The sequence below is a fragment of the Myxine glutinosa genome, chromosome 13, assembly GCF_964187855.1.
Source record: "Myxine glutinosa chromosome 13, kmMyxGlut1.1, whole genome shotgun sequence".
Taxonomy (NCBI): domain Eukaryota; kingdom Metazoa; phylum Chordata; class Myxini; order Myxiniformes; family Myxinidae; genus Myxine; species Myxine glutinosa.
In genome coordinates, this window is record NC_136273.1 from 7,877,636 (window position 1) to 7,897,263 (window position 19,628).

General features: G+C 53.9%; 1 protein-coding gene across 5 annotated transcripts in view; it reads left to right on the top strand.

Moving 5' to 3' along the window:
* LOC137438556 (medium-chain acyl-CoA ligase ACSF2, mitochondrial-like) overlaps window positions 1–19,628 on the top strand; it is a 179,302-nt gene that overhangs the window by 115,283 nt on the left and 44,391 nt on the right. The window contains exon 14 of one of the 5 annotated variants that reach the window (XR_013621151.1): window positions 11,327–11,476. The exons of the other annotated variants lie outside the window; for them this stretch is intronic. The gene's annotated coding sequence lies outside the window, so the exon portion shown is untranslated. The remainder of the gene's footprint in view (window positions 1–11,326; window positions 11,477–19,628) is intronic. 5 annotated transcript variants of the gene reach the window in all.

Here is a 19,628-nt window from a genome sequence, read left to right on the forward strand (position 1 = left end):
GGAGGAGAAGAGGGGGGATGGGAGAAGAGGGGGGATGGGAGAAGAGGGGGGAGGGGAGAAGAGGGGGGATGGGGAGAAGAGGGGGGAGGGGAGAAGAGGAGGGAGGAGGAGGAGGAGAGGGAGAAGAGGGGGGAGGGGGAGGGGGGAAGGGAGGAGAAGTGGAGGGGGGAGTGGAGGGGGGAGGGGGAGGGGGGATGGAGGGGGGAGAGTGGAGGGGAGGGGGGATGGAGGGGGAGAGTGGAGGGGGAGGGGAGGGGTGAGGGGGAGGGGGTGAGGGGGAGGGGGAGGAGGGGAGTGATGAGGAGGAGGGAGGGAGAGGGGGAGGGGAGGGGGGAGGGGAGGAGAGGGGGGAGGGGGAGGGGGAGGCGGGGAGGTGGAGGGGGGGAGGGGGAGGGGAGGGGAGGGGGAGGGGGGAACGGCTAGCTTGGCAAGCGATAGCAGGCTTTTTACTTTTATTTTTACCTCAATGAGGGCTATATATATAGTCCATGCTTGGAGCCTTCAAGTTCAACATAAAGTTTTTTATGAAAAATAATGCAGATGTATAACAATCCACCAATGCAAGTTCAGAAATGAATGCAGATCCTTTACTTTGCGATACAAACGCAATTCCCGCCATTTCCACTCACGATCGAGGGCCTCCACAGTGACCGCGCCTCTTCTTCTTCCTACAACTTCGTCTCACTTATTTCACTCAAAATGCACGAAATTCTGCCGCATGAAATTATGTAGAGGCCTCGTCGGGGGGATATAAGGTAGATAAGGAAGGCGTTGTAACAGAAGAATCAAAATAAAAGTGGAAGAACATCAGGAAATGGGAGCTATTCTGGACCCACAGCCAAACCCGACAAACCATTGCAATACACCCCGAACGTCTAGCGCCGCCACAAACTACACCATGGAATTGCAGCTGACGCGGTTTTTTTAAACCATTGATATTAAAATAAAACGTAGCCTAAAACCACCGGGATTTTATGCTGATTCCGAATCTGTGTCTAAAACTTTTCTCCGATGTGTAGTTCTTGAGTTATAAGCGGACATCCAGACACACACACACACACACACACACACACACACACACACACACACACACACACACACACACACACACACACACACACACAGACACTCCTCCTTTATATATATAGAGATAATATACATATATATATATACTGTATATATATATATATATATATATATGTATGTATATATATATATATATATATATATATATATATATATATACAGTCGCGTGAAAAAGTAAGTACACCCCATGTAAAGGTTTGACTTTTTCTAAATATTTCAACATACAGCTATTTGATCTTCATTTCAACAATATTGATAGATAAAGGTGATATAATATAACAAATATCATGAAACATTTACATTTTGTAGTCCATTGTATAATTTAAATAAACATAAATGCAATTTTCACATGTGGAAAAAGTAAGTACACCCCTACATTTATCACTACTTCAAATACCTAAAATTAGAATCAGGTGCACCAGCTCAGGTGCAAATGATTAGAACATCGTCAGAGAGGATCTTGGAGGAACCTGTCTTATTTAAACCTCAGACATTTCGTTTGGTTTGCTCTTTGTTCTTGAAGTGTGTGGCGTCACCATGCCGAGATCAAAAGAGCTCTCTGAGGCCTTCAGAAAGAAGGTTATAGATGCCTACGAGTCCGGGAAGGGATTTAAAAAGATCTTCAAACAATTTGAAATCAATCATTCGACTGTCCGGAAGATCATCTACAAGTGGAGAAGATTCCAAACAACTGCCAACTTGTTCAGGCCAGGCCGCCCCAGCAAGTTCAGCCCGAGAGCAGACCGCAAGATGCTGAAAGAAGTCTCGAAGGACCCCAGAATGTCATCATGCGACCGACAGGTGGCTCTTGCCACTGTTGATGTCAAAGTGCACGAGTCTACCATTAGAAAGAGGCTGCACAAATTTGATCTACATGGGAGGTGTGCCTGGAGGAAACCTTTGCTGTCCAGAAAGAACATCAGGGCAAGACTAAAGTTTGCCAATGAACACCTAGGCAAAGACCAGCACTTCTGGAACAATGTGCTCTGGACAGATGAGTCAAATGTAGAGCTATTTGGCCACAGTACCAGAAGACATGTTTGGCGAAAACCAAAGACAGCATTTGACCACAAGTACCTGATACCAACTGTAAAGCATGGTGGTCGAAATATTATGGTTTGGCGCAGCTCTGCTGCATCAGGGCCTGGGCAGCTCACCATCATAGAATCCACTATGAATTCTTCATTGTACCAGAGGGTGCTTGAGGATAATGTGAGGCCATCTGTCGGAAAGTTGTAGCTCAACCTAAGGTGGACCTTGCAACATGACAATGACCCTAAACATACCAGTAAATCCACCAAGGAATGGCTGAAAAGAAAGAAATGGAGGGTTCTGGAATGGCCAAGTCAAAGCCCGGATCTAAATCCCATCGAGATGTTGTGGGGGGATTTGAAACGAGCTGTGCATGCAAGAAACCCCTCAAACATCGCAGAGCTGAAATAATTCTGCATGGAGGAGTGGGCAAAAATTTCTCCCAGTCGATGTCAGAGACCGGCAGACAGTTATAAAAAACGCCTACTTGAGGTTGTTTCTGCCAAAGGGGGCAATACCACCTATTAGAGCCAAGGGTGTACTTACTTTTTCCACATGCGAAATTTGCATTTATGTTTATTTAAATTATACAATAGACTACAAAATGTAAATGTTTCATGATATTTGTTATATTATATTGAAGGAACTGCGCTCCAACGCGAGTCGAAAGAATTGACGCGACCAAAGACGGAATTCGTCCGAGTTGCTTTATTGAAACAAAACAGCTCAGGTATTCTAACAAGCCCGTTTATCGGGCAGCAATATATATACACATTTATGTCGGGAAGTTTGCCCGGCAAAAGCTATACCGGGCATGCCCGGGTGTCAAGGGCGAGCCTTGGAAAGGCGAGTCTGGACCTGCCCGGGCGTGTTTGGCTGCGGCCTGGCAAGTCGAGGCTGGGCGTGCCCGGGCGCTCTGGGCGAGCCCTGGAAAGGCGATAGCGGGCATGCCCGGACGCTCTGGGCGAGCCCTGGAAAGGCGATAGCGGGCATGCCCGGACGCTCTGGGCGAGCCCTGGAAAGGCGATAGCGGGCATGCCCGGACGCTCTGGGCGAGCCCTGAAAAGGCGATAGCGGCATGCCCGGACGCTCTGGGCGAGCCCTGGAAAGGCGAGAGCGGGCATGCCCGGGAAAGACGAGACCGGGCGTGCCCGGGAGGTTCGGGCGTGCCCGGGAACAGTGAGTCCGGGCTTGCCCGGGAGAGGCGCGTCTGGCCGTGTTCTGGCCGGTGCAAGGCGATTGTGTGCATCCAGCGGTAACCGCTACACACGCCCCTCCAGAATCGACCTGCACCGGCAGGGTCAATTTAAGGGGGGTCCGGATGACCCGGCCGAAGCGACCCCTGGAGGGTCGTGGGGAGGGGTCCGATGTGGTGGTGGGTGGTCGAGCGGGGGGAACTGTGGACGGGGGGCGGCCTCGCCGCGGAGGAAGGGCCAACCGTGGTGGTCGGTCGACGTCCATGTGCGCCGGTTTGAGGCGGTCCACAGAAATCCGGTCCGGCCGGCCGCCGAAGTCGACGATGAAAGACTTGTCGCCCCGTCGCAGGACCCGGAAGGGCCCGTCGTACGGCGGCCGGAGTGGCCCCCGGTGCGCGTCATGACGCACAAAGACGTACTCCGCTGTGCGAAGCGCCGGGGGGGACGTAGGACTGGGGGCCACCGTGGCGGGACGTCGGCACGGGGGCAAATCGTCGGGCGGCCTCCTGGAGGTCCGAGCGCTGGCGGGCGGCGGACCAGGGACTGGTAGCGTCGGGCACGAATTCGCCCGGGACGCGGAGCGGCTGGCCGTAGACGAGCTCGGCAGCGGACGCCTGGAGGTCTTCCTTGGGGGCCGTGCGAAGGCCCAAAAGGACCCACGGCAGCCGGTCGGCCCAACCGTCGTCCTGAAGGCCGGCCATGAGTGCCGCCTTCATGGAGCGGTGAAACCGCTCGCACAACCCGTTGGCTTGGGGGTGGTAGGCCGTGGTGTGGTGCAGCGTGACCCCCAACGAAAGGGCGACCGCGCCCCAAAGCTCAGACGTGAACTGTGGGCCGCGGTCGGACGAGATGTCCGCTGGTGCGCCGAAGCGCGCGACCCAGGTGGCGATGAACGCTTGCGCCACGTCGGCGGTGGTGGTGGAGGCGAGGGGCACAGCCTCCGGCCACCTGGTGGTCCTGTCCACCATGGTGAGCAGGTGGGTGAACCCCCGCGAGGGGGGCAGGGGACCCACCAGGTCCACGTGGACGTGGTCAAAACGCCGTTCAGGCACGGCGAAAGGTGCCAGCGGGGCCTGGGTGTGGCGGTGGACCTTGACCCGCTGGCAGGCCGTGCAGGCGTTGGCCCAGTCGCGGATGTTTCGTCGAAGGCCGTGCCAGACGAAACGTGCCGACACCAGCTTCTGAGAAGCTTTCCTGCCCGGGTGAGAAAGGCCGTGGATGGAGGCGAAGATGCGGCGCTGCCAGGAAACGGGCACGATGGGGCGAGGCTGGCCCTGGGAGACGTCGCAGAGCAGGACGGTGCCCGCGAAGGGAATGTCGGCCAGGCGGAGGCCCGTGTCCGCCGCACGGAGTGCCTGCACCGAGGCGTCGGTGGTCTGGTCGGCCGCCATGAGCGTGAAGTCCACGCCGAGGTGGACCGCGTTCGCGCTGGCCCGAGAAAGACAGTCGGCCACGGCGTTGTCTTTGCCGGCGACGTGCCGGATGTCCGTGGTGAACTCCGACACGGCGGAGAGGTGGCGCTGCTGGCGGGCCGACCACGGCTCCATGACCTTAGCCATTGCGTAGACCAACGGCTTGTGGTCGACGAAAGCCGTGAACGGGCGGCCCTCCAGGAGGTGTCGGAAATGGCGAACGGCCAGGAATAGCCCGAGCAGCTCGCGGTCGAACGTGCTGTAGTTTAACTCGTTCGGCCGGAGTTGCCGGCTGAAAAAAGTGAGTGGCTGCCAAACCCCGTCCACCCATTGCTCATGGACGGCACCCACCGCGTAGTTGGAGGCGTCCGTAGTGAGGGCAATGGGCGCGTTGAGCACCGGGTGAGCCAGCAGCGTTGCGTCGGCGAGGGCCCGTTTGGCGCTGGCGAAGGCCGCGTCCATGGCCGCGGACCAAACAATGTCATGCTTGGCCGGCTTGCCCCGGAGGGCCTCGTAAAGGGGCCGCATGAGCTGAGCAGCGCGGGGCACGAATCGGTGATAAAAATTCACCATGCCGAGGAACTCTTGGAGGGCCTTGATGGAACGGGGACGCGGGAACGTGGTGATGGCCTCAACCTTGGTCGGCAGCGGCACGGCCACGGTCTTGGTGATGCGGTGGCCCAAAAAGTCAACGGTCGTCGCGCCGAAGTGGCATTTGACCGGGTTGACAATTAAGCCGTGCTCGCTGAGGCGACCGAACAGTGTTCGGAGGTGGAGGAGGTGCTCGGCGCGGGACGTGCTGGCGACGAGGATATCGTCCAGATAGACGAAAAGAAACGGCAGGTCGCGCAGCACGCCGTCCATCAAGCGCTGGAACGCCTGGGCCGCGTTCTTGAGGCCAAACGGCATCCGCAAAAATTCGAACAGGCCGAACGGCGTGATGACGGCCGTCTTCGGGACGTCGGCCGCCCGGACAGGTACCTGGTGGTAGCCCCGTATCAGGTCAATTTTCGAAAAGATGACCTGTCCCGCCAAACGGGCGGAAAAGTCCTGAATATGCGGGATCGGGTACCTGTCGGGGGTGGTAGCGTCGTTGAGACGGCGGTAGTCACCACACGGGCGCCATCCACCCCCCGGCTTTGGCACGATGTGCAGTGGCGAGGCCCACGCGCTATCGGAGCGCCGCACGATGCCGAGGTGCTCCAATGCGTCGAACTCGGCCTTCGCCACGGCGAGCTTGGCCGGGTCGAGGCGGCGGGCCCTGGCGTAGACCGGCGGGCCCGTAGTGGGTATGTGGTGCTCGATCCCGTGCCGCACCGTGACGGCCGAAAACGTCGGCCGCGTGAGGGCCGGGAATTCCGCGAGCAGTCGAGCGAACTCGTTCGCTGGCGGGAGGGCGCACGCCAGTTCGGTCGGCGCGGAGCTGCTCATCGTGCACGCCAGGGAGCTGAAGGTCTCGGCGTTGACAAGGCGACGACGTTTGACGTCGACCAGCAGCCCGTGCGCGCAGAGGAAGTCGGCGCCCAGCAAAGCCATGGGGACGCAGGCGGTCACAAAAGTCCATTGAAAACGCTGGCTGCCGAAGCAGAGGGTGACGACGCGTGGGCCGAAAGTGCGTATGGCCGAGCCATTAGCAGCGACCAAAGAGGGGCCGCAAACGGCGTCCCGCCTCTCCTGCTCGGAGGCGGGTATGACGCTCAGTTGGGCGCCGGTGTCACACAGGAAACGCCGCCCAGACGCTTTGTCCCGAATAAACAGCAAGTTGCCCAAGTGGCCGGCGCTCATGGCTGGGAATGAACGCCGGCCCGGCCGTTTCCCGACCTGCCGAAAGTGCACGGGGGCCGGCACGTCCGAGCCTTGTGTCCGAACCTGGCGTGGTAATAACACCACGCACGGTCAGGTGGAGGCCCCGGCCGTCGTGTCGGAAGCGGGCGGTGCGGCGGGGCGGCCGCCAGTTGCACCGGCAGTTCGGCCTCCAACCGCGCAGGGCGCTCGGGCGTCGTGGGCGTCGCCTCGGACGGCGGCGGGCTCCAGGTAACCGCGCCGATGTGCTGGCCCGCCGAGGAGATCTTATCGGCTTCCCTGGCGAGGGCGCGGGAATCCGTGATCAACGTGCCAGCCAGGGCGAGGCGTACCGGGTGAGGCAGCTGGCGAAGGAACAGCTCGCGGAACAGAAAATCCGGAGAGTGCTCACCGAGCAACGAGAGCATATAGTCCATGCGCTCTGACGGGCGCGTGTCGCCGAGCTCGGGCAGAGCGAGCAGGCGCCGTGCGCGTGCTGCCGGTGAGAGGGCGAAAGCATCGAGGAGGAGTGTCTTCAGCGCGTCGTATTTGTCAGCAGCCGGCGGGTGCTCGAGGAGGCTCAAGGCGTGGGCCGCGGTGGCGGCACCGAGCGCCGCCACAACATGGTGGAAGCGGGTGTCGTCCGCGGTGATGCCTCGCAGGGCGAACTGAGAGTCCGCCTGAGCGAACCAAACAGCGGCGTGAGCCTCCCAGAAGGTAGGCAGTTTAAGCGTCACTGCCGTATCCATGTCGGTAGGTCACCAATGAAGGAACTGCGCTCCAACGCGAGTCGAAAGAATTGACGCGACCAAAGACGGAATTCGTCCGAGTTGCTTTCTTGAAACAAAACAGCTCAGGTATTCTAACAAGCCCGTTTATCGGGCAGCAATATATATACACATTTATGTCGGGAAGTTTGCCCGGCAAAAGCTATACCGGGCATGCCCGGGTGTCAAGGGCGAGCCTTGGAAAGGCGAGTCTGGACCTGCCCGGGCGTGTTTGGCTGCGGCCTGGCAAGTCGAGGCTGGGCGTGCCCGGGCGCTCTGGGCGAGCCCTGGAAAGGCGATAGCGGGCATGCCCGGACGCTCTGGGCGAGCCCTGGAAAGGCGATAGCGGGCATGCCCGGACGCTCTGGGCGAGCCCTGGAAAGGCGATAGCGGGCATGCCCGGACGCTCTGGGCGAGCCCTGGAAAGGCGATAGCGGGCATGCCCGGACGCTCTGGGCGAGCCCTGGAAAGGCGAGAGCAGGCATGCCCGGGAAAGACGAGACCGGGCGTGCCCGGGAGGTTCGGGCGTGCCCGGGAACAGTGAGTCCGGGCATGCCCGGGAGAGGCGCGTCTGGCCGTGTTCTGGCCGGTGCAAGGCGATTGTGTGCATCCAGCGGTAACCGCTACAATATCACCTTTATTTATTAATATCGTTGAAATGAAGATCAAATAGCTGTATGTTGAAATATGTTGAAAAAGTCAAAACTTTACATGGGGTGTATTTACTTTTTCATGTGACTGTATATATCAGTCATTATGCGACCTCATACCATGAGTGGTGAACCACCATTAAGGTATCCCATCCAGCTTTGCTGTACCTTAATGGGAGCGATAAGCACCGCCTGCCACATGGTACATTATCTCTGGTATCCACTCATTATATGGAGTCGCCTGAATGCGGCCGGGATTAACCAATCAGATTATAATTTAAGTTCTCCAGCCTAATGAGGGCACGCTGTGACGTCACCCTCACGTACATGCGCTTTGCCTGCCAAGCTCCGGAAGAGCCATCCGACAGTGCGTAATTTAGATCTTAGTTCAGATTCTGTCATAAGTGCATAATATAATGTACCGTTTGTAGGGTGTAGGGATACCTTAGTTCAGGTGGAGTGTATAAATTAGCATGCTCCGTATGTCGCGTGAAGAAGAAGAACCACCCCATATAATAAGAAGGGAATTTGTATTAGACTGGAATGTCGGGTTAAGTTTGTAGATTCGTCCCCATCAGAGGAATGGGGTATGCCAGTACAGTAGGGATAAAAGAGCAATTCGGTGAAATTTGGTAGGCCCAATCGGAGAAATTTTGGGATTCAGTAGGGTGCATGGCACTTTGGACCTGACCAACCTGCAACTACCTGCACCTGAGGTAAGTGCTTTGAGGTGTACTGTCCCAGGCTTCAGGACTTGCTTATTTAAATTGGGACTTGTGATTTGGGGTAGGGGGTGGGTGAGAGTGATGGCATGGCCGGTGAGGGGATGGAATGTGTGATCCAGCGGTTGGAGACCTGGGACAATACCATTTGGGAGGAGGTTGACCAGGTCCAAGGGAGCCTGGAGGATGAGGTGAGTCGGTCCATCGAACGTCCCCAGGATGAGATGCAAGTGACCGAGGGGACCCTCACCATGAACAAAAATTGGGTACAAGAGGCTCCGAAATTGAATACCCAGCAGGGGGGGGGGGGGTGTTTTGGCTCCGAGCTGGATTTGGGTACGGAAGAGTTGGGAAATAGAGCCTCGGAGAAACTGGTCCCCGTAGAGAATGTGGAACAGCTGCAGGGAGGGGCAGAACAACCCAAGGAGGGGGGCTGTTACCTGCATCTGCAGTTTGGCACGGGAGATATAAATTTTTAAAAGAATATCCAAAATTACATTGAAATGGGAAATTGATTTGGCGCAGCCTTGGTGGGAGTTGGTCCCCGGGCTGTGGAATTTGGACCAGGAGAGATCATTGGGGATGGCCTCGGGGAAAAGTTGCCCCTTTCGAAATTTGGGTATGCCAGCCAGCTGAGGGGGCTGTGCTGGCAAGATTTGGACGTAGGGTCCGACCATGGGTGTCATGGTATGACCTGGGCCCCACAGGGGTCTGGTGGAATGTGACGTCCCTTCTCCATCGGGGCGCCGCCCGAGCGAGTGTCTCGGGCCGGCAGGGTCACCGGACCCTGGTGGGGGTTAAGACCTCCAGGGGATCCGAGGTGGTTTCTCACAGGCCTGGGATGGCGTATTATGAGGACCACTAGGGGGAGGTGTTGTAGGTCGTGCTTTGGTGGCGGCTTCACAGACGGCCAACATGGGCCTGATGTGGTGACCGCCCGGGCATGCAGCCTGACAGCCTCTCCCGGAGACTCTGGGACAGCCAGCATGTGGTGACCTGCCATGCTGTGCTGGTCTATGGACGCAGGTTGATCCGCATGGACCGGGATGGATTATAGCCCATCGGACAACCATTGGGGCATCTGTGGAACATGATGGTGTGAGAATGATCTTCCACAGATGTTCCGCTGTGATTTTTGGAATCTCGGCTTGGGAAGAGAGCCATGGGATTGATGATTGGGAGATTGTAACGATCCGAGCATACGGGCCATGCTCGGCTGGCAGGTGTATGGAAAAGCACCCTTCTTTGGTGAGATTAGTAAAATGTGAAAAATATTTGGCATGGGTAATCTCAGGGTTAGATGTAAATTTAAGGGTGAATTTTGCGAGGCCATGGTTGACTGCACAGTGGCACCATTATTGATCCCGGTGTGTTAGACCAAAGTGCTGGAGGCTGGGATAAAATTGATAGGTTAGCAGGACACAGCCTTCAACTGGTTATGGGGGGGTGGGGGGGGGGGGGACGACGACTGCACCAATATTTGGGACGCGGGGTATGGTTAAGGAGTTGGTTAGTCTGGGGGTCAACGTGGTGCTGTGCGCGTCCGAGGTGTGTGGACCATGTCTTCTGGAGGAGTCGCCTGGGGGAGCATGGGTGTCAACTAGACCTTGGGCATGGTCAAGTGTGGGTGGGCACTGGGGGCTGCAGTTGTGTGAACTGGGGGATGTGGGCGGTGCAGGGTATGTGATGTGGATGCCACGCACTGTGACCGTTCCCCCCAGGGCCGAGTTTTTTGGGAATGGTAGTGTTGGCAGCAGGTGCTCACCACATTGGCCAGCTGGCCGTGTTCCTCGCAGGGGGGCCGAAGGATGGATGGTGGGTCTCACCCTTATGGATACTCATGGGCCAATTTGACGTTTCGGCTGCTCAGCTGTCCCGATGACTCTTGTACGGTAGAGGTGCGGAGCTGTCGTAGCCAAATGTAGTAGTTTAGTACAGATCACCGTTGGAGGTGGATACATACCTGCCAGTACAGTAGGGATAAAAGATTATTTCGGTGAAATTTGGTTGGCCCAATGGGAGAATTTTGGGATTCAGTCGGGTGGATGGCACTTAGGGTGGACAGTAGGGTGGACCTGACCAACCTGCAACTACCTGCACTTGAGGTAAATCCTTTTTATATACTTTGTTTGCTTGTTTGTTTGATTTGTTTGTTTGATAAATGTTAGCTCTTTCACAAGCCTCGACTCTGTATACAAAAAAGAAGAAGAAGAAAAAAAGTGCTTTGAGGTGTACTGTCCCAGGCTTCAGGACTTGCTTATTTAAAATGGGACATGTGATTTGGAGTAGGGGGCGGGTGAGACTGATGGCATGGCCGGTGAGGGGATGGAATGTGTGCCACACCGTGTCTTGTGGGTGGCGTTTGTTTTTATGTGGAGGTTTTGTCTTTTTGTGTGGTCGAGAGGATGGAAATTGAGTTATGAGTGGTGATTGTTGAAATGTGTTTTTCGAAATGTGTTGGTGAAATGTAAATTGGGATTTAACATGGGCAGGCCATGGCACTACCTTTTTTGTGACATATTCTCTGGATATGCGGTTGAGAATTGAATGGCAGTGGGGGAGGAAATGTTTTTGTGGATTTTGTGGGTGGGGAAGGTGTGTGTATCCGCAGGTATGGATCAAGCTCTGGAGGAGCGATGACTGTGCCCCCCCCCCCTCTGCATTAATTACCCCTGGCAGGCAGTGGTTTCTCGAAATTGGAGCCCGTCGGTGGTCGGGGTCTGTTTGGGCGCCCTGGGTGAGAGACTCCCGGTGACCCATGCGGCTGTAAGGAAGCCTGAGGCGATGGAGCCTGGTGTGTGTGGAGACCTTCACCGGCGAGATGACAGCGTAAGGAGGTGTTTGGCTGTAATGGGGCCAAGAGGTAAAGGAGGGGGGGGGGGTCGAAGAAGTTGTAAGTCGGGTGACTTGTTTTTGGGACTGTGGGCACCACAGCCTGAAGCGCCCCCACCACCTTGCTTGTGCGGTACCTCCCCACTGCCTAGTAGAAACGCACACATATTTGTATGACATCTATGCCATGGTCCTGCAGGGGGGTGAAATACGTGCTTTGTAATGATGTTGTGTCTTGATGATTATTGGAATGTGTATGAGTGGTTATGGGTTTGTGTTGAATGAATGTGGGTGAAATCCACCAAGCCATGTCACTCACCTGTAACACCAGGACAGGGCCCGCGGAAATTTGAGGTGCATTGGGATGGCCCCACAGGTAATGTTGAGTCTTGTGGCATCCACCAGGGGACGCGGTCTTTAAGAAGGGGTTGTTCAAATGTTTTATGGAGTTTTTGAAATTTTTGCTTTGGTTGACGTTTGTGGTTAAGTTATGGTGCGTGTTGTTGTTTCTCCTCCTCCCCAGGAATTAGGAACGAAGAGTTCAATAATTTTGTAAATATTTGAAATGTACTTTGAAATGTAAGAATAATTTCAATATTTGAAAATGGTTGTTTAAGGTGGTAGCATGTAAAGGAGCATAGGAAGGTAGCTTCAGCTCACTTCACACAGCCCTCCTGATTTATCTCATAGGTTAATTAAGTGTGAGTCGGTAAGTGTTAAGACTAGGAGGGTAGTGCCTGCGGTTAACCTTGCAGGGGCTACGGTTCCAGGAGGGGGGCTGTTATGTCGGTGGGGTAGAATGATGTATAGATTCAGGTAGATCTGCATTGGTAGGTACTCCGATGATCGTGGGTAGAAAGAACCACTTTGATGTACATAATTCAGGGACCTGTGTAGACCGTGTGTTTGGAGTAAGCTTGTATATTTGTCCCTGTTACGAGGAATGGGGCGTGTTAACTAGTGTAGGGATTATGACCTTGTGATTTATCCGTTGTCCCATATGACACTGCACATAGACACTAGTCAGGCCCATTAGTACACTAATTAACAAATAATAATAAAACCCAACCGGAAGCCAGGCATCAAGCACCAAGGCTATTAATCCCGCTTGGCAGGCACATATTGAGCAAGCAGAAAAAAGATACGCCCAGAGGGGCAGCGATTGGACGAGACACTACCAATAGGGAGCTGAGGCAGGATGAAGCCTGCCGATTGGTAGAGGGAGGAGCAAGAAGCGACTCGCTATTGAGTGGGAGTCGACCAATGGGAAGGACAGAGTAAGGAAGGACTCGTGATTGGCCAGGGGCGGGGCAAGAAGCTTCCGCAGGTTGGTGGAAAGAAGGCCGAGAAGGAAGCAGAGGACCGATTGGCGAAGACCACGGAGGACGTCAGAGGCGATCAAGAAGCGGCACGCTGATTGGAGAAGCGCCGGTGACGTCACGAGCTGACGTTAAAAGCACTCCAGGATGGACATTTTCTCTTCTCCTTGCGCTGGACTCCCTTCTTCTTGCCTCTGCCTTGCTCAATGACCTTGGACCCTTGCTTATTGCCCTTCCTTGCCTCTCGCTCACCCCTGGCCCTCGACACCCTTGCTGACACCGGCATAGTATCCTCGTTCCCCTGGTCGACTGACGCGAGGAGAGAGCTGCAGTTTACCAGGCAGAAACGACACGTGGACGAACGCTCGGACCTGCGCGCTCGAGGTCTGGTTCCCGCCAAGGCGCATGCTTCGCGCCAACGACCGGAGGTTCCCGCCAACGCCCCGGACGACTTTTGGTGACCCTATAGAGACCCCACAAGCCGCTCGCAGCTAAGTCACACAAAAAATCCTAACCCCTATTTGTTTCGTTTGTTTATCTCCTGTGCTTGTCTGTCCCCACGTGCATGAACTCCGCATATTTGATTATTTGATGAATGCCCGGAGTTAAAGCTTGCTCGGCTAATCTGTTTCCTGGTAAAGATTTTAATCGCCAGCGACAAGACAATATATATATATATAAATATATATATATATATATATATATATATATATATATATATATATATATATATATATATATATATATATATATATATATATATATGTCGGATTGGGACTTAGGACTTGGGACTCAGAAGAACTCAGAAGAAAGGAGCAACGGATATATTTATTGGAACTCGAGTACTCAAGCTTGAGGACAGCAAAGTTGCATTGAAACTCACAAGGAATGACCAACAGTACAACAAGATGCTCTGAAATAATTCAATTAACATTGCTTTATATAAAGGAAAGTCAGGGGTGGAGTTAGCTCACAAGACACAGAGACAGAATGGGCTCATTGGGTCCCCCACCATAGTCCCATCCTGTTGTTCAGTTAATTAAAGGAAGTTCATCCAAGGCCAGTCATGGGTTAGCTTCTGATAAGGAGATGGTCAGCATTATGTGACAACATGTTTACAACTTTCTGTATAGCAGCTGGCTTGGGAAAGTACAAAGGGGAGTGGACACTCGTAAAACTGTCAACTTGCAAGATAATGGCAAAATCAGGAAAAAGGCAAAGAGAGATAAGAGTTGCCTCCAAGGCCTGGAAAGGGGAACTAGAGATTGTGCCCACGCAGGCCAGAGCACACAGGCAGAGAACTCCTTATTAGGATATTACACATCCTCAATGCAGTAGAAAGAACTCAGTATCATAAAAGAGTACAGTAGCAAGTCAAAACAAAACATATAATTGGTTATACTTGGTAATTGGTAAAGCAGCAAGGATATAAAAAAGGGGGAGGGGCATTACAGCTCCCTACATACCGCCCTTTTGGATCTAAGATACAAAGTTATCTACGAGCCAATCAAAGGCCTTTATTTCAAACAAAAACAGAAAAATCATTCAACATATCACGCGAAGGCAGCCCCGTAAGAATGTCCCGTACCAAAGCACCACACAAACTCAGTAGGATGATTCGCGTCTGTATGTGAGTATGCAATGTAAGGCCGTAAAAGCAGAGTGATCAAATGGCACACAAAATCCACCAAAAGAGGTGGGAGAGAGAGAGAGTGTAACTAAACGTAACGTACCACACGAATGCAGCCCAGTGAGCATGTCCCGTACCCAGTACCGCACAACGAACCCAGCAGGCTGATCCGCGGGTGTGTGGGTGCAAGTGGGTGTAAGTGGATGTATGATGTAAGTCGGGTGTAGATGGGTGTATGAGGTGAGACCGTAGAGACATGAAGATCGAATAGCGCGCCAAATCCACAACGAAGACCTCTGGTTCCACCGGGGTCCACACCCAGGAAGATCTCCGACCCACCCTTGGTCCACAGAGGTGCAGCCGGACTCCTCCCCAACTGGAGCTCGCCCAGGCTTCCCCAAGTGAAATCCTTGTCGATCTTCAGCGCTCAATCGATATTCATGTTCATGAGGTCTCTTACGTGCTGGTGATCTGGGGAAGACACAACATCGTCAGTATCAGGTGGCTCAAACCTATGGCCATGAAATAAAGCATAACGATCCAAAGGTGGGAGAGAAACTTCCTTTGGGTCAAAGTCGAGATCGTCCGAGGCGATGCTGCTTGCTTCGCTGTTATTCAAGGGCGAATCTCCAAAACAATCAGACTCGGAACTCAGAGTATTTTCACGATCGAGTTCCTCTCCATCCGGGCTTGGGTTCACAGCTGGGTCCAAATCCCGAACTGGGTCAGTGGCGTTTGACTCACTGTGGGCTTGTGAGACATAAAGGTGAGCTCGTGAAACATGGAGAGGCAGAGCCTGCATTGAAACATAAACATCAGCCGGGGACCCTCGCAAGTGGCCCACATCATCATTGGTAACATCATCAGTAACATTATTTTCAGGTGGCGTAGGCCTGCGGAGTGGACGGCCCATAGTCATAGCCACGGCATGGCATATCGTGAAGAAACGAGAGGAATCCTTCAGGAAATCGTCGATTTCTTCTTCCGACGTGTCGGGGCCCAGTTTAAACGGCCTCCTGGTAGCCTGAAATGCTTCGAGGTCCGCATAAGTGTACTCGACGTCATTATCGGTAATATCAACAATGGAAGAACAATCTTCGGAAGCGGAGATCTCATTGTCGCGGCCCAGTGGCTCGTCCGGGTCGTCGTTCCAGGATCCGCGGTCTGCAGTGACGTCGACGGCCAGTGTGTCCTCTGGACCCACGGTCAGCTTTTCAAGCATCACCATGGCCCTTTCTGTTGTCGTCTTCAGTGTCCATCCTGTGGAAAACTTCCTCACACACGCAAGGACTAAAGCCTTGATTATTACACAACAAACCACGATTCCAAGGACTATTGCCAAGGCGGTTAGTACCCACTTTACAATTGTGCCTGTCCACCCCTTGAACCAGTCGGTAAGCCACTGGTGGGAGGCTTCCCGATCCAATCGATCCCTTGTCAATGAGTGAGCGCTTTCCCTTAACGTTATAATAGCAGCACTGACACCCTGTGAGGGGTCAGGAATAAAAGTGCAACATTTACCCTCAATTATCCCACATACCCCTCCTCGTTCTGCCAATAGCATATCTAATGCAACCCTATTTTGCATAACCATTGTACGCAGATGGACAACTGTGTCCAACATTTCGTCGTGTGCTGTAGCGGTGGCGTTGGCCACAGTTTCTAAGATTAACGCAATTTTGTCAATGCGGTAACTGTTCATGACCGTCCCAGCCCATGGGAAGAAGAAGCTAACGGCTTTCTCCCAATCAGCGCCGTGTAAAGTAGTGGTGTCGTCGTCGTGCCAATAGGTGCTTCGTTGTGTCCTTATGAGTGCGGTGGTATTATGCAAGTGCTGTCGCATTTCCATCTCTGGGAAAACTGATCCTAAATAGCAAATTCCTCCCCAATTATCAGGTAAATACGGGTAAGCTTTATTCCCGCATACAAACATGGTCCCGTGCGGGGCCACTAAATGGGTGGTCATGCAAGTGAGAAGACCTGGGATAGTGTTTGTCCCGTTTTCCCCTTTCCATGCCAACTGGAGGTGTGTGAGGTTATGCAAGGGCGAGCTTGTAACGTTCACTAGGAGCGTGTGTTTCCCTTTTCTCGGGTCCGCGGGAAGGGTATCTCTACACACGGATTTGCCTACCATTACTTGGCCCTTTCCTTCTAAGCAGAGGGCCCCCCATGCCGGCTTGACCCAAACCGGCGCCGGACGTTCCTCAAAGTGTCGGGACAGGATGGGAGGGGAGTACTGGAAAACTCGTTTACACGCGGTTTCATCAGAACCTTGGCTTGTCAGAGTTGTACTAATGCATTTGGTATCTAGTGGCTTCGAGCACAAATCATTGAGTGATAGGGGTAACACTACCATTGGTATGCCTGCTGTGCTGGTGCGGGGAAGGTGCATACACATCCAACACTGTGTCCTATTCTGTACTGTGGCCATATGCCGTGCGACCTTCCAGTATGTGTTCTCCTCTGGCTTCCTTCTTACTTCCTGGGCAGGAGGGGGTTTAATGACGTAGGCGGCACAACTAGGCCGGAATTGGTGTTGGGTCTCTCCCCTCTTTTTGTTCCTTCTAATCAGCGTGCGCGGGGGCCATATTCCACATTCAAGTATTATCGTGGTGTGTGGGCCGACGAGGGCATGCGACAGTAGGAGAGTAGTATTGTCGATGCCCGTGCCCCATTGATATCCTGCGGCGGCGTGACTATTCACGGTCCCAGTAAACCTTCCATTTTCCACCTGTCTAACTTTAGTTAAGACTATGCGTGGGGTTGTCATGCGTGCCTGTGGTGTCCCATTGTGTACCACCATGGCTTCCATCCATCTTACAGATAACCACTTGAAATGTGTCTCCAACTCACAGCAATGTACTACTATCCCCTGTCCCCGGGGAGCCGTTATGTATTTGACGGAGTAAAGTTTAAATAACGTGTAGTTGTCGTGTCCTGGGTATTTGGGGAGATCCTCTCTCAGTGGGTTAAACTGCAGAAGCCTATCCTTGGCGGGGTTTGTTAGGCAGCTGCCCAGAATTCCCATCATCATGACCGTCATCGCCGCCCTTAGGAGACTGTGGTGCCCTAGACGGTGCATTGTCTTCAGCGGTGTGAGGTGTGGTGTCTGCAGCAATGTGAGGTGCGGTGTCTTGTGTGGCTTGTGGTGCGGGGAAGGACAACTTACAATGGGTGGCGTGGATCCACGAAGGTTTACCCTCGCAGAAGACTGCCGTCGGTGTGACCAGTAGCACCTGGAATGGTCCCTTCCACCGTGGCTCCAAAGCAGCCTTGCGGGTGAAGTGCTTCACAAGCACCCAGTCGCCGGCCTGAAAGTTGTGGATGGCGTGGCCTATTGGTTCAGGCAGCGCCTCTCGTACTCGAGCATGGATGCTGCGTGCCACATTCGACAAGCCTATGCAAAATCTCAAAAGCATGTCATCCATTACTGGCAAAGCAAGGGTGGACATGTCTGTTGGTGCTGAAACGGGCAAGCTCATAGGTCGTCCCATTAATATTTCGTGGGGGGAAAGGCCCGTAGTGCGACCCGGGGTGGAACGAATGCTCATCAATGCAAGCGGAAGAGCCTCTGGCCACCTCAAGCCTGTGTCTGCGCAAAGTTTCGCTAGTTTATTCTTTAAAGTCTTGTTCGTTCGTTCCACAAGTCCTGAGGACTGTGGGTGGTAGACGCAATGGAAGGATTGTTTAACGCCCAACGCCTTCAGGATGCCCTTAACCACCTGCGCCGTGAAATGGCCTCCTTGATCTGACGAAATTATCTGGGGAATGCCAAATCTGCACATAAAATCCCGCACGAGGCGCTTCACTACTGTCGGAGCATCGGATTTGACGCATGGGTATGCTTCGACCCATTTGGTGAACGTATCTACGATTACCAACACATAGCGAAACGACATGCTTGGTTCCAATTCTGTAAAATCGAACTCAATAGTTGCGAACGGCCCACTAGGCGGGGGTCGTCCCCCATCATGTGCATGTCTCGGTGGCGCCCCTCTATTGTGTTGCTGGCAGACCACACACGATCGGCACACTTCGGATACAATCCGTGACAGTCCTGGCGCTGCCCAAGTGTAGTCTATCTGTCCCATCACCCCCCTCTGGCACACATGACCATTCTGATGAGCCATGCGTGCCAGCCAAGGCAGTAAAGCCTGGGGTGCTATAGGTTTTTCATCAAGGGTCCACATTTCCCCTGGCCCAGGGCGTATCGCTCCTCGTTTGAGCCAGACCTCGTGTTCGGCCGTCGGTGCAGCATTTTGCAAATTTATGATATCGTCCTTAGTTGGTGTGGCGGGTGGTCCCGCAGTCGGTATGTCAGCAATCTGTGCGGCTGTCTTCTGTGCTCGTGTCACCATCGGCATGTTGCGTTCTATCTGTTGGTTGGCGGCCTTTCCTGCCGCCTCGTCCGCCCTTGCGTTGCCCCGGGCAACGTCAGTGTCCGCCCTTTGGTGGCCACGACACTTAATTACCGCGATAGCGCGGGGAAGTAAAATGCTTCGGAGGAGCCCTTCTACCAGCGCGCCGTTCTTTATTACTGAACCGGCAGATGTGAGAAAACCTCTCATCTTCCAGATGGCTCCTTTATCGTGGACTACGCCGTGAGCGTAGGCCGAATCTGTGTAAATGTTGACGGCAAGGCCTTCCGCCAAGCTGCACGCTCTGGTCAAGGCGCACAGCTCCGCCTGCTGTGCGGAAAATGTAGGTGGAAGACGCCCGCTCTCTACCGTTTCGCTATCCGAGCACACGGCGTACCCGGACAACAGAGACCCGTCCCATGCGCGCCTAGCTGATCCATCGACATAATATATACAGTCGGGGTATTCTAAGGGATTGTCCTTTAAATCCGATCGCACCGTGGAGACTAGCTGCACAACGTCGGAGCACACATGAGGTTCGCCCTCCTCAGGAGTGGGCATCAGTGAGGCTGGGTTGAGCGTCGTGCAACGTTCGATCGTGATGTTGGCTGCAGTGATCAGTGCGGATTCGTATTGCATTAATCTAGTGTTAGACAAATGCTGTGTGCTTCGCTGTAACAACAGCGAAGTGACGCAATGCGGTACTCGTAGCGTTACTGGGTGTCCCATAACAATGTCCGCTGTTCTTTCTACTGCGTACCTGGCCGCTGCCACGGCTTGCAAGCACACCGGAAACCCTTGTTCGACCGGGTCTAACTTTTTACTAAAGTAGGCCACCGGCC